Source organism: Bubalus kerabau, chromosome 2, assembly GCF_029407905.1.
Source record: "Bubalus kerabau isolate K-KA32 ecotype Philippines breed swamp buffalo chromosome 2, PCC_UOA_SB_1v2, whole genome shotgun sequence".
NCBI lineage: Eukaryota > Metazoa > Chordata > Mammalia > Artiodactyla > Bovidae > Bubalus > Bubalus kerabau.
This window is the reverse complement of record NC_073625.1, coordinates 184,105,009-184,121,019: the sequence shown is the minus strand read 5'-3', so window position 1 is coordinate 184,121,019 and position 16,011 is coordinate 184,105,009. Positions and strand designations below refer to the sequence as shown.

The 16,011-nt window shown below is 41.1% G+C and overlaps 1 long non-coding RNA gene across 1 annotated transcript in view; it reads right to left on the bottom strand.

Moving 5' to 3' along the window:
* Positions 1-222: 222 nt before the first annotated feature.
* The window catches only part of LOC129644195 (uncharacterized), a 169,421-nt gene continuing 153,632 nt past the window's right edge, over positions 223-16,011 (bottom strand). Inside the window, exons 2-3 of the long non-coding RNA XR_008710771.1 lie at positions 7,986-8,166; positions 223-420 (exon numbers count right to left, since the gene is read on the bottom strand). This is a non-coding gene — a long non-coding RNA (uncharacterized LOC129644195). The remainder of the gene's footprint in view (positions 421-7,985; positions 8,167-16,011) is intronic.

Here is a 16,011-nt window from a genome sequence, read left to right as displayed (position 1 = left end):
GAGCCCCCTTTGTTAAGTTCACATGACCATCTAAGTCTCCAAGGCCGCTGTCTCTGAGATGGGCTTTGTTCTACTGGAGCCTGAAGTCACTGAGGACACAAACCATGTCTTTATCATAGTACTCAGTTCATGCTAGGGTTAATTTCAATGTCTGTGCCACCTTTTTACAGGGCTATTATGAGAAATAAATGAAGTAATATAAGTAGATGGGTTTTCTGCACGTAAAGTATTATATGGATACTTTATTATTACAAACAATAGTAATCTTGCATTAACATCCACTGATAATGTATTGAATATAACCCCATTGATTTTTAACAATTATTACCAACAGTCTACCAAAGCATGTGATTCATCATAACATGTTTTCATATGGAATTTATCCAAGGGTACTTCATCTTCAGAATTATTTAGAGCATCCTATGAAGGAATTAAATGGAAAATGGAGTTAGAGGTGATGGAACAACATTCTAGTAGTGTGGGAAATCATTTGGCTTTTTCCAATGAGGACAAGTACTATGCTATTTACAAGATCTCTGCCAAGGGCCAGGGTAGCAGGAGTGTAGCTCTGCTTCATGGAGAACATCCAGCACATCCAGGGAACAGAGGATGTGCTCCTGGAAACTGAATAAAAGTCTCCAGTTCACAAGGGCTCTTGCCTTTCAAATCCCTGAGAAGTGTCAATTTATTCTATTTACATAAGAAGCTTCATTTCCTGGAGTTAGTGAGTATCAGCACTCACTAGAAGACACAGGGAAATATTTCCATTCTTCATTGGAAGATGAAATGTGTTCTAAATTATCATCACACTGAACTGTACCATTTACTGTCACAATTACATGTCGAGAATCAGGGTTGATTTTTAAAATGGATATAAATTAAATTAGGGAAATTAAATGACAGATCTGAAATTCTCCATTGGGAATATATTTCCAAGCTACAAGTTTTCCTTTCCTTCCTTTTTGAGAGTTACAGTCATATTCATTAAAGATTTACCAGAAGTTTTACCATCTCGTGTTTATACTCTGAGAAGAAACAAAAAGCATCCTTTCCAGCTCCTCAGCCCTCAGACATACACTCCAAACCCTGCTGGTCTGCAAAGAGCGACAATCTGTTCTACATTTCAGAATAACTGATTCCCAATATTTCAAAGACACAATTTATCCTCAAATATTTTTTGAAGTATAAATGATGTGCAATATTATAGTAGTTTCAGGTTTACAGAAAAGTGATTCAGTAGTTTCATAGATTATATTCTATTTAAAGTTACTACAAAATAATGGCTATAACTCCTTGTACTGTACAATATATCCTTCATGGATAAAATGATGTGGTGTATATATATATATATATATATATATATAAAATGAAATATTACTCCTCTCCCCCCAAAATTGAAATCTTGCCATTTACAATAACATGGATGGACCTAGAGAGTATTATGCTTAGCAAAGTAAGTCAGAGGAAGACAAATACTGTATGTTATCACTTACAGGTGGAATCTAAAAAATAAAACAAAGGAATGTATATAGCAAAACAGAAACAGACTCACAGATACAGAGAATAAACTAGTGGTTACATGCAGGGAGATGGAAGTGGGGAAGGGTAATATAGGGGAGGGGGTTTAAGAGACGCAAACTACTATGTAATCTTATTGACTCAATACCATTAACAGAGGATGAGATGATTAGATAGCATCACTGACTCAATGGACAAAAATTTGAGCAAACTCCGGAAGACAGTGGAGGACAGAGAAGTCTGGCATGCTGCAGTCCTTGGGGTCACAAAGTGTCAACACACTTAGCAACTGAACAGCAACAACAATGGTTAATAACACAGAAGATCGGATTGTAGGTCCTTTTGAGTCTGACAATCAGGCTTACATTTTTATGATACACTTCAGAGATCAAATGTTCTCTTCCATTGCAAACAGGCTGCTGCTGCTGCTGCTGCTAAGTCGCCTGTGCGACCCCAGAGACGGCAGCCCACCAGGCTCCCCCGTCCCAGGGATTCTCCGGGCAAGAACGCTGGAGTAAGTTGCCATTTCCTTCTCCAATGCGTGAAAGTGAAGTCGCTCAGTCGTGTCCGACTCCCAGCGACCCCATGGACTGCAGCCTACCAGGCTCCTCCATCCATGGGATTCTCCAGGCAAGGGTACTGGAGTGGGGTGCCATTGCCTTCTCCGTGCAAACAGGCTGCTGCTGCTGCTGCTGCTAAGTCGCTTCAGTCGTGTCGGACTCTGTGCAAACAGGCTACATACTATTAAAGAGCAAGAGCACTCCCCCTCACCATATATGAGCAGGGCATCTGAAGGTAGTTATAATTACCGCAGTAATACCTGAGCTGTTAATGAGGGCATAACAGGGCCTTTTCCAGATGGAATACTATTACAAAAAGCACAGGCCAGCAATCACAAGTAATAACAAAGAGATGTCAACCTCTAGTTTTATCTTCCCCAAAAGAATTTTAGCTATAAAAACAACATCCTATGAATATAACATGTTAACTAACTCCCTTTCCTCATCTCCCCACATACCCTAATTCTTTATCACCCAAAGAGATTCTGAAATCACACCAGCTACTTATTTACCCTCAAATTAATTAAATTTAAGTAATTAAACTTTTCCATTCCTCAGTTATACAGTCCATCTTTCAACTGCTCAGGAGCCACCTGTGACGAGCAACTGGCCAGTACTGGCCAGTACACATGCAGAACATTCCCATCACTGTAGGAAGTTCTGGTGGACAGTGCTTATCTCCATGGAGTCTCTTTTGCCAAACTTCAAAATTTTCTAAAACAGAAGTTCACCTTGTTTTTCTCTCTCTCACCCTGACACCCACAACAATCTCTTTATTATGCAAAGAAGTTCAGCCTCCCAGGTTTTTTCTTTTTTTCTTCACTTAGTTACCAGATTCCACATAACAAAGACACCCAGGAACTGGCACAGCCAGCATGAATTATATTCTGCAAGGCTTTCTCTGAATTCTGTAGTTCTGCACTAAGAACAGAGATGTAAATCCAGTCTTGTTCCAAGGGACAGATACAGAAGAATCTGCATCAGTTATGTCCCAGGGCAATGTCCACATTTGTCAGCTTTCACTAAACATAGAAGGTAGTAGGTGTGTGGTTTAAATAGATTGTCAGGTGCTTCTCACTTTGAGCACAGGACCACGCACTGAACTGGCACTAAAAGGCATGTGTTAGCACTAAATAAATATGTACTACTTCATGACTGAGTGTGTGATTCTCTCACTTACTGAGAGTTGTCAGAAGGTCTATGTGCTAGTCAGTTCAGTTCAGCTCAGTTGCTCAGTCTTGTCTGACTCTTTGCGACCCCATGAACTGCAGCACCAAGCCTCCCTGTCCATCACCAACTCCCGGAGTTCACCCAAACCGATGTCCATTGAGTTGGTGATGCCATCCAACCATCTCATCCTCTGTTGTCCCCTTCTCCTCCTGCCCTCAATCTTTCCCAGCATCAGAGTCTTTTCGAATGAGTCAGCTCTCCGCATCAGGTGGCCAAAGTATTGGAGTTTCAGATTCAACATCAGTCTTTCCAAAGAATATCCAGGACTTATCTCCTTTAGGATGGACTGGTTGGATCTACTTGCATCCAAGGGACTCTCAAGAGTCTTCTCCAACACCACAGTTCAAAAGCATCAGTTCTTCAGTGCTCAGCCTTCTTTATAGTCCAACTCTCACATCCATACATGACTACTGGAAAAATCATAGCCTTGATTAGATGGACCTTTGTTGGCAAAGTAATGTCTCTGCTTTTTAATATGCTATCTAGGTTGGTCATAACTTTCCTTCCAAGGAGTAAGCATCTTTTAATTTCATGGCTGCAACTACCATCCGCAGTGATTTCGGAGCTCCAAAAAATAGTCTGCCATTGTTTCCACTGTTTTCCCATCTATTTGCCATGAAGTGATGGGACTGGATGCCATGATCTTAGCTTTCTGAATGTTGGGCTTTAAGCCAACTTTTTCACTCTCCTCTTTCACTTTCATCAAGAGGCTCTTTAGATTCTTCTTCACTTTCTGCCATAAGGGTGGTGTCATCTGCGTATCTGAGGTTATTGATATTTCTCCTGGCTAATCAGTTACCTCGGTATTTTCAACTGTGTTCCAGACTCTTCCTGCAACCTTGGCAACCAGCTTCCACCAGGGGTGTGGTCACTGGAAGATACAGATGGGAGACCTGGGATGCCACTCCTTCCTCATATCCTTTTCTGGCAATGTTTCCAGCACTACCTGCATCTCCTTTACCTTTCTGGCTCCCATTAGATAGGCCCTCCTTCCACAAATCCAGCTTCTGCTGGGTGGTCCAGCTGGTACTAACATCTGTCCCTCTATCCCAGTGGTATGCCCCAGTAAATGCTCAACAACTGGTTCTCTTGATGGGAAGTAAAGTTCTGATTTGAAATGTTTGCCAATATCTATGGTGTAAATCAGAGAAGGCAATGGCACCCCACTCCAATACTCTTGCCTGGAAAATCCCATGGACGGAGGAGCCTGGTAGGCTGCAGTCCATGGGGTCGCTAAGAGTCGGACACGACTGAGCGACTTCACTTTCACTTTTCACTTGCATGCACTGGAGTAGGAAATGGCAACCCACTCCAGTATTCTTGCCTGGAGAATCCCAGGGACAGAGGAGCCTAGTGGGCTGCCGTCTGTGGGGTCATGCAGAGTTGGACATGACTAAAGTGACTTAGCAGCAGCAGTAGCAGCATGGTGTAAATACTTACACCCAGGCTTGCAAAATTCCTGGATTTAACAATTGACTCACAAACCTCTATGAGCTAGCTTCAGCACATCACTGCTCTACCCTAAATCAACCAGCACCTCCCTATTGTTAATCTCTGGGTTTTCACACAGTGCCTACTTAGTTTCTCAACATTTCCAATGTTTTTCTTACTAGTTATTTGTATTAAATCTCTTCTATTAGTTACTTGGTGTGGGCTCTGTTTTCCCAACTATACCCTAAATGTACACTCTTAAGACTAAAATTTATTAGAGAAGAGCTTCTCAAAAGTTCCAAAATATAACTCAGTCATGTCACTAAGGATGCTGGAAGTTCAGCTGACACTATTTTAAAAAGACTTTAGAGATGAAGGAAGCAGTGAATTACCGTACAGTGTGGCACAACTTTCTGATTTCACTGTGCCCTGGTAACAAAATGTTTGCAAGCTGGTAGCTGTGTGCAAACACACTTCAAGTAACTCTGTAGAAGAATGCTTTGCAAAAGCAATTTGGCAAATGCATCAAAAGCCCCAAAAGTGTCCTATCCTGTTCCACTAGTTCCACTTTGACAGAATCTCTCATAGGAACTAATCCAAAAGGAAGGGGAACGCCTTATATCAAAGATGGATTCTGCAGCATTATTTAAAATAGGGTAATTTTGAAAACAACTAAAAGTGAAAAAAATAGGAAAATGATTAAATAAATCTACTTGATGGGATATAATGCAGGCTTAAAATTAAAATTATGAATATTATAGCAATATGCAAAAAACATATTCTGCTATGTAATAAAATCACGAAAGAAAATTTTATGTGCATCATAAATATCGTGTAAGAATATGAATGCCAGAAGGAAAAGACTGAAAAGAAATATACACAAATAAACAAATGATGTAAAGGGAGTTTTAGGAGATGAAGTCTTTTCCTCTATTTTTCCACAAGTCTCTTTTTCCTAATGTAGGTATTCCACTTAGTTTTGTTAAACAAAAAATAAAAGACAGGGAAGTCCACCAACAAAGTCAGGGAGAATATTTAGAAGGGGAAAAAGAAACATTACACATTAAGATTCCTGTGAATGCTATTTTATATTTAAAATATAAGCCCTGGATAAGATGGAGGTTAAAGGAAGGTCCCCAATCTGCCATCTGTCATTGATTTCCTTGTGTGTTGTTGCCTTCTCACCTACATTTCATCAGCTCATCAACTTTTATCACCAAGTTCTATCAAACTATCCTTTCATAGAAGTACCTTTTTTCACATATGTACAAGTAAGGAAACATACTACCTATGAGATCTTCTGAACCTTTTTCTTACTGTTCAGTGAAGACAATGGCCCCAAAAGAAGCACCGGTCAGCTCCATGCAAACACATAGAAAGAGGACTGAAGTCTGTCCTGAGGGATCCAAGCAAGGTATTTGTGTACACTTGCTCTACTCAGCAGCGATCCAAAACCCTCCTCCAAATTCTGCTGGGCATCTCATTCCCTTAGAGACAATAATAATTTCTTCCACAGCTGCATCCCCTATTCCTCCTTATCCCACATTTCACCTGAGATCAGATCTTTTTAAAACATTGTTAACAGTAGCCAGGTATGGAAGTGACAGTTAGACCATAAAGAAAGCTGAGCACCAAAGAATTGATGCTTTTGAACTGTCGTGTTGGAGAAGACTCTTGACAGTCCTTGGACTGCAAGGTAATCCAACCAGTCCATCCTAAAGGAGATCAGTCCTGGGTGTTCACTGGAAGGACTGATGTTGAAGCTGAAACTCCACTATTTTGGCCACCTGATGCAGAGAGCTGACTCATTTGAAAAGACTCAGATGCTGGGAAAGATTGAGGGCAGGAGGAGAAGGGGACAACAGAGGATGAGATGGCTGGATGGCATCACCGACTTGACAGACATGAATTTGAACAAGTTCTGGGAGTTGGTGATGGACAGGGAAGCCTGGCGTGCTGCAGTCCATGGGGTCACAAAGAGTTGGACATGACTGAGGGACTAAACTGAACTGAACCAGGTACCTAGAACAAAGAAAAAAATATCAACCACACCCGCCCCCCACAAACTTAAAAACCAGTCCTTGTCCAATTTGTTTCAATTTTAAATAAACCAACAAAACCCAACTGCAGAATTCAACATGCTGTATTGCCACACAAAATACCAAAGGCCACACCAATGGGCACTGTAAGTATAAAATAGCAATAAAGAGCTCAGGCCCTAGAGTTTGACTGGGAAATATTAGCTATTCCACTTATAAACTGGATGATCCTGGGCAAACCCTTAATCTTTCTGTTTCCTCATAGGATTATTGTACAGATGAAATTAGTTGTTTTACATAAAGCACTTAGAATAGTGCCTGATACTTAATAAGCACCCAATAAAGTTTAGCTAATATTAAGTTTATTCCCCCCAAATAAGTGTGTGATGTGGCCTCAGTAAAGCAGTCCCTGCTGCCCATCCCCAGGAGATACTATATCCACAATCAGCACACAAATTAATGGTAAATGTCAAAATATCCACAGTATTAAAACATCATGATATGGAAGCAACCTAAATGTCCATTGACAGATGAATGGCTAAAGAAGATATGGTACATATACACAGCAGAACACTACTCAGCCATAAGAAGAAAGGAATATTGCCATTTTTAGCAACATGGATGGACCTAGAGATTATATACTAAGTGAAAAAATTCAGATACCAAATGACAAATATCATATGATAGTGCTTATATGTGGAATCCAAAAAAATTATATAAATGAACTTATTTATAGAACAGGAAACAGACTCACGGACTTAGAGAATGAATTTATGGTTAGCAGAGGGGGAAGGATGGAGGGGAGGGATAGATTGGGATTTGGGGATTAACATATACACACCGTTATATATAAAACAGATAATCAACAAGGACCTACTGCACAACACAAGGACCTCTGCTCAATATTTTGTAATAACATAAATGGGAAACTAATTTGAAAAAGAATAGATACATATATACGTATAACTGAATCACTTTGCTCTACACTTGAAACTAACACAACATTGTTAATCAACTATAATATAAAATTTTTAATTTAAATATATAAATAAATTTTAAAAATCATGATATAAGCAGAAATGTGATCATATCCACTTCTAGAATTTTCTGCCTCACCGATATAAACCACCTGAAGACAGGAAATGCCAAAACATTTTCGAAACTCTCTTCCTGCCATGCTTCTCTCCATTTCACTGGACATGCCTACCTCGAACCACTGCCCATGGGACTGCATCTTGAGGATGACACAGGGGTCTGGTTTGGAAAGGGCATCTCTGTCGGAAATGCCTTTGCATGCCACACGTAGTTCAACTTTGGTCAAGCAGGGGCTGTTAAAGATTCCCAGTGTATTGGCAGCTGACTCATAAATGTTGCTCATCTTCTTCATTCTGTTTTAGGCAAGAAAAAGAGGAAAAAAGACATGCCAATCACTACAGTATTTGTCAAAAGAGAAAATCTCTCAATCACCCTTTAGGAAAATGTTAAACACACACTTTTGAGTACTGAATATATTACTTATCTAGCAGGGCCAGAGTTCCAGTGAAACAAACAAACAAAACCAAAGAAATAGATGCTAATGCACTTGGCTAAGAACACAATTTTCTTATATGATTTGCATATATTTGCATAGTAAAATTTTTAGTCTATGAAATTATATTAATGAATTAGTGCAGCAGACTGAAAACCTTAATCAGCTCTCTAGTAACAGCATGGCTTGTGTGAAATTTTATAGTTGCTAGTTCATCAATTTAACCACATTCCAAGATGTTAAGATTTCCCCCAAATCCAGCTTCTGTGTGATGACACAGAGAAGGACAATTTTCCCTTCTCCAAACTCTGGCCTCCTTTCCAAGATGTTTTCAGCAAACCAAGTCCAAGAGAGACTCAGCATCTGATCTCCTGACTCAAATGCATAAGTCCATTTTCATAAGTCCATTTCCCTTCCTTGCTCCTGCTGCCATGTCAGAAATGCGACTGTGACCATTTAGGGAGAGCATGAAGCCTAACCCATGGAAACAGCTGCCACAAGTAATAACTGCAGTCCCCTTCCTGTCTCATATGGTCACCTTTCACTGACACTTTGCATGACTGCAGCTCTCAGGATTACAGGCAACTCTGAGCCCAGCAATACTCTCCTCTTCTGAGAAGGGCTGGGCCTGTAGAGACGTTGACATATTCTCTCCAGGGTGAAATCAATATCCTTCCTATGAAATTCTGCTTCCCTGTAGATTCCTTATGAGAAACAACACTGGAGTCCCACAGTGGAATTTCTTCATCTATAAATAAGGATAATCCATCCCTCTTCCTTCCCTGTTTCCACAAATATTCAGTGAATCCCTTTAGTATCTGGTACTACAGTAGGCTTAAGTACACTGTAACCTCTTACACATACATGTACCCACACACCTGCACACACACACCTGTACACACACACACCTGTACACACACACACATACACCAGCTGGTCTCTCCAAACTTGGCAGCTAGCTCCATGCCAAAGCCAACTTTTCCAATGTGACAATTCCTCTCGTTCATAGCAGATATCACTGGAATTTTCTCTCCCAATCCTGCCTCATAAGGCTCTCTACTCTCCCTCCCTTGTACATTCCAAGTCTCTGTGCTGTGCTGTGCTTAGTTGCTCAGTCGTGTCCAAGTCCTTGTGACCCCATGAACTGTACCTGCCAGGCTCCTCTGCCCATGGGGATTCTCCAGGCAAGAATACTGGAGTGGATAGCCATGCCCTCCTCCAGGGGATCTTTCCAATCCAGGGATCAAACACAGGTCTCCTGCATTGCAGGCAGATTCTTTACCATCTAAGCCATCAGGGAAGCTAAAGAATGCTAGAGTAGGTAGCCTATCCCTTCTCCAGGAGATGTTCCTGACCCAGGAATGAAACTGGGGTCTCCTGCATTGTAGGCAGATTCTTTACCAGCTGAGCTACCAGGGAAGCCCTCCAAGTCTCGAGTCCCCTATTTTATTTAATTATTGTGAACAGATGGTTTTTCCCAAATATGCTGAAGGGAAGTTCAACTGAATCCCAAAAAGTTACGTCCTAGAACAGAAATGGGCAAACTATGGCCTCTGTGCCCACCCAATCTGTCTTGCCACCTGCTTTGATACATAAAGTTTTGTTGGAACACAGGCCTTGTCATGCATTTACATAGTATATGCGGATACCTTAATAGACGGCAGCTCAGAGTACTTTCAACAGAGGCTGCATGGCCTGCAAAGCCTGAAATGCCTACTCCCTGGCCCTCCCGATCGGATATGTTTCCCAATCTCTGCTCTAAAATATCAGGTAAGGGGAGTTTGCAGTTGGGAAGAGTTGGGATTCTGTTTCAATATGTGCTATGGGATTAGTTTGAGGGTGAGAGTTGCTGTATCCTCTATCATAATGAAAATCAATAGGGAATTTGGGACATTTGCTTTTTACATATGAGGATATCCAAGCTCAGAAGGGACTGGGTACCTTGACTATGTCACACAGTTATTCTAACAGCAGAGCTAAGACTGGAATGCCAGTTTTCTATCTCTTAGCCCACACTATTATTTATCATATGTAAAATGGTTGACTGAAGAATTGTTTGAATCTACCAAGCAACAGTGAATATGACAATATCCTTGACTTATTTCAACTTCCATACAGAATCATTCTATTTTTAAATACATTTTATTCATATGTAGAAAATGCATAAATCATAAATGCACAGCTTAGTAAATGATGGTTCCTCTATTTTTACAGACAGTGAGCAGACCAATTATTAGAGCAACATAGAAGGCAGAGCATATATGAACTTTGACTTATAAAAAGGCACACAGAGGAAAAATAGACAAATATGAGGATGGCTTTGTATCAGACAATATTGGAAAAAAATTTTTAACTATCAACCTTTTTATAAGAACAGCTTATCCTTCATAAACTCTGCTTTCACAAAGCATTAATTGGCTCCTTGGATCCACACTGCTCTACTGAGTTCTGAGTGGCCTCTTCTATCTCTGGGAGGCATTGCTACCTCTTTCTATCTGGCCCTATCCTTATAGACTTATAGCCATTTCCATCCCCTCTATCCCTCCCCCCACCACTGCTTTTTCTTAAACACTACTTTTTTCAGAGCTGTTTTAGGTTCATAGCAAAATTGAGAGGAAGGTTCAGGGATATCCTATATGCCACCTTTTCATCTCCATTATGTTGGTGTTGGTGATGGACAGGGAAGCCTGGCATGCTGTGGTTCATGGGGTCACAGAGTTGGACACAACTGAGCGACTGAACTGAACTGATGTTTGTTACAATCACTGAGCCTCCATTGACACACCATAGTCACCCAAAGTCCACAGTTCACATCAGGGTTAATTCTTGGGGTTGCATGTTCCATGAGTTTGGACAAATGTATAATAATGTGTACACCCATTATAGTACCACACCGAAGAGTTTCGCCACTCTAACAATCCTCTGTGCTCTACTTATTCATACCTCCTAACTCCTGGAAACCACGGATTCTTTTTACTGTCTCCACAGTTTTGCCTTTTCCAAAATGTCACAAAGATGGGAACCTTTTCAGTCTGGCTCCTTTCATCCAGGACTCCTTTCTATATAAAACAAGTGTGGTTATAGAATGGGACACCTACTCTAAGGCTGTGTCTTAATCGTGGGATGTGATAGAAAAAAGGCTGTCAAGACACATAGTTCCTTCCAGGGTCAAATCCTGGCTCCTTCACTCACTATGTAAACTTGAACAGGATTCTTAACCTCTCTTGTGGTGATACCTACCTTGAAGCTGATATGAAGGGCAGATTAAATAATACATGTAAAGTGATTAGCACAATGCCAAGTATACAGTGAAAGTGAAAGTCGCTCAGTCGTGTCCAACTCTTTGCGACCCCATGGAATGTAGTCCATGGAATTCTTTAGGCCAGAATACTGGAGTGGGTAGTCTTTCCCTTCTCCAGGGGATCTTCTCAACCCCGTGGGTCAAACCCAAGTCTCCCCCATTGCAGACAGATTCTTTGCCAGCTGAGCCACGAGGGAAGCCCAAGAATACTGGGGTGGATAGCCTATCCCTTCTCCAGCAGATCTTCCCAACCCAGGAATCAAACGTGTCTCCTGCATCACAGGCAGATTCTTTACCAAGTCAGCTATCAGGGAAGCCCAAGTATACAGTAGATGCTCCAAAAGTAGAGCTATTATTATTGTAATTTGACTGCTCTCAAGATTAAATCACTCATTCTCCCACTGCCAACTGGAACTTTCTCAGATTTTCTGCTATTATTCTAGGCTCAAGCTTCTACTTGACCCCTTAAATGCATTCTGCCTTTTCAGCCCACAGTCTGGGTATTACACTTTCCACCTAAGAGCACAGAGCTGCCTCTCAAATCAGTAGTTTGGAGATTCATATACATTGATTAGCTGGTAACTCTCACATGTTTTGAAGGCAGATAGTAAAACATGTGATAATTTGATCACATAGGCCAAAAGTTGTCTAAAATAATTTAATACTATTAGGAAAGCTTCTTGCATGCCATAACCATGAATGACACCCTAAGCTATAAGTGTATGTAGTATTCTGTAGTATTCTGAGCCATTCAGTTGAGTTTAGCTCAGGTGTGTCCAACTCTTTGCGACCCCATGAATCGCAGCACGTCAGGCCTCCCTGTCCATCACCAACTCCTGGAGTTCACTCAAACTCACGTCCATCAAGTCAATGATGCCATCCAGCCATCTCATCCTCTGTCATCCCCTTTTATTCCTGCCCCCAATCCCTCCCACCATCAGTCTTTTCCAATGAGTCAACTCTTCGCATGAGGTGGCCAAAGTACTGGAGTTTCAGCTTTAGCATCATTTCTTCCAAAGAACACCCAGGACTGATCTCCTTTAGGATGGACTGGTTGGATCTCCTTGCAGTCCAAGGGACTCTCAAGAGTCTTCTCCAACACCACAGTTCAAAAGCATCAATTCTTCAGTGCTAAGCTTTCTTCCAACTCTCACATCCATACATGACCACTGGGAAAACCATAGCCTTTAGTTGGTAGTAAATTTAAATTGTTGATAAGTGAATAAAAAATGAACAGGAGGCACATGTTTAGAGACTTTCTTTTAACCAGTTGGGTATATGATCCAAAACCTTTTTAATGAATCATTCTTTTAGACAATGGCAAAGATTTGGAGGATTTAGAACTTGGAAAACAGATGATGAAATAATCATTAAAGAAAAATCAATCTAGTGCCAATACAATGGTTGAACTAGAGGAGAAAAGAAAACTTATGACTGTCTAAGGCTGTATAAGGTCATTATTTATTTCTCCTTTTCTCATTCATTTCCCCCTTCTTCTTTTGTTCAGGGACCTAAGAGACTGATCTCCACTGAATAACAGACCACTGTTGGCTAGCTTCCTGTTGCTATGGTCTGAATGTGCCCCACCCCCAAATTCCAAGGTTGAAATCCTAATCCCTGAAGGTGGTGAGATTAGAAGGAGGAGCCTCAAGAGGGTGGAACCCTCATGAATTACATTAGTGCTCTTATAAAAGAGACCCACAGAACTCCCCGGGCCCTTCTGCCACATGAAAACACAGTGGGAAAAGAGCCCTCATCTAACCATGATGGCACTCTGATCGTGGGATGTCAAGCCACCAGAAATGTGAGCCAAATCCCGACATGACCCAGTCTTGTAGGGCAACTCCATTTCCAAGGCTCTCACAATGCTTTGGGAATACAACTTCTTTCTTTGGCTCCTTCAGGCTTACAGTTATGCTAGAGTTGGGGAACCATAACCCCTCAGATTTGGTTCCAGCCACCCATGAGCTGAGAGCAATGGGTCAAGTCTCTAGAAGAAGGGCAGCTGTGAGCCATTAGCAGCCAACACTCACATCTACTGGGCGCTGGAGGATAGATGCACTACCTTGATAAAAGGAAATTGGGAAGAGCATCAGCAGGGTCTATTTGACCACAGTGGTTAGTCTACTTTAGGTCAGGGACTACTTCTTATATTTTATTGTATCCCTAATAGTGTTCACCTTGATAATATTTCTACACTGATGATGAAACCACTATAGACCCTCACTTTCGGGGGATGGGATATAGGACATACCCATGCACAAATGAAAGCCATAGCTAGATGGACATATTGGAGATCATGAGTTCCTCTGGCTGCACAGAAGTAGCAGGAGTCCTGACCTTGACTTTGGAGGTGGTATACAGGCCAGTGAAGTCAGATTGTTTGGCCTTGGCCCAGCTGAAGCTCATGGTTGAAAGGTGATCACAAAATACAGCTCTGTCAACCAGTGATCAGCTACCTCCAGCCCCAGATAAGTGGAGTAAACAAGTAATTTCACACTCTGTTAGAGGACAGGATTAATACGGCCAGATTATCAATACATTTTCCATGGCCTATGTAAATCTGTTTGTTGCCTTCCTTACAATACTCTGGTTTTACAGAGACTAATGTGTGCTGAGAATTATTTTGATGAAAGCTGAATTTTGGCTAATTTTAGAAGCAAATCATAATTGTCCTTTCACTTAGAAAACTTGTTATTAAAAAAAAAAAAAAAAAAAACCACCTCTTCAGCATATATACACTCTTTTAACAGGACAAACTGATACTGAAACTTAATTAGTTTCTGAATGAGTTGCAAACAGCACCAAGACAATAGAGAGCCCAAGAGAGAAGAGAATCAGCTCCAGTTCACAGGGGAACAAGCTGAGCAGAGCTTGTCTTAAAGCTGTGTTAAGATTAAGTGCATAATCTTTGTTCTGCCTGCCCTGGCATTATCTAGCCTTTTTAAACGTTGCAGCAGAATGCTACTATGCTGGATGTCTCTATCACACAACATTTTCATCGCAATGCAAGAAATATGATGGGGAATCTACTATGTGCCTGTGCTGCAGTGGATCCAAGGCCCCAGGCATCATTCACTCAGCTGAGGAGAAAGCAGGTATTAGTCCCTCAACTTCTGAATTTCGTATTTAACCTACTTGTAGATTAACAGTAACTCTACTTATAGGCAGCAAGCATGATGATGGATACTAATAAAACAGCCCATCTACTACATATTCATATCCTAAAGCAGCTTCTCAGGCTATGTATGATCATGGGTCACGTGGAAAGCTTGTTAAGACATAGTTCCTGTTTCAAGAGTCTGGAGTAGGGGGCCTGAGACTGTTCCCAGATGTCACTGATCCCACTGCCTATGGACCACACTTGAGTGGCAAGATTGCTGAGTACAAACCAACCATTTATAAAACAAGGCAAACTGCCATTGAGGTTGTTCATCTGAAGACCAGACACTTATGTATGAGATGCCAATAGTCCCCAACCTTTTGGTACCAGGGACTGGTTTCATGAAAGACAATTTTTCCTGGTGGGGATGGTTTCAGGATAATTCAAGTACACTAGAATTTATGTTCCTATGAGAATCTAATGGCACCACTAATCTGACAGGAGGCAGAACTCAGGAAGTAATGTGAGTGATGGGGAGCAGCTGTAAATATAGATGAAGCTTCACTCTCTAAAGTGCTACTCACCTCTTGCTTTATGGCATGATTTCTAACAGACCACAGACTGTTACTGGGTACTGGTCCATGGCCTGGGAATTGGGTAACTCTGGTATAGAGGACGAGAGTATGGATCCAGCATTAGAATATTTGATGCTAACACAAGCTCTGCTACTCCTTGTATATGACTTTGGCTAAGTTAATTGACCCCTCTGTACCTCAGTTTTAACATCTGTGGAATGAAAATAATGATAGCTCCTGACTTGTAGAGCTGTACTAAATTAAATGAATTAATTCTCATAATGTCTTCAGAACCAGATATAGAACAACGGACTGGTTCCAAATTGGGAAAGCAGTATGTTAAGGCTGCATACTGTCACCCTGCTTATTTAACTTATATGCAGAGTACATCATGTGAAATGCCGGGCTGCATGCAGACAAGCTGGAGTCAAGACTAGAGAGAAATATCAATAACCTCAAATATGCAGATGACAGCACCTTTATGGCAGAAAGTAAAGAGGAACTAAGGAGCCTCTTGATGAAAGTGAAAGAGGAGAGTGAAAAGGTTGGCTTAAAACTCAATATTAAAAAAACTAAGATCATGGCATCCAGCCCCATCACTTCATGGCAAATAGATGGGTAAGCAGTGGAAACAGTGACAGACTTTATTTTCTTGGGCTCCAAAATCACTGTAGATGGTAACTGCAGCCATGAAATTAAAAGACATTTGCTGCTTGGAAGAAAAGC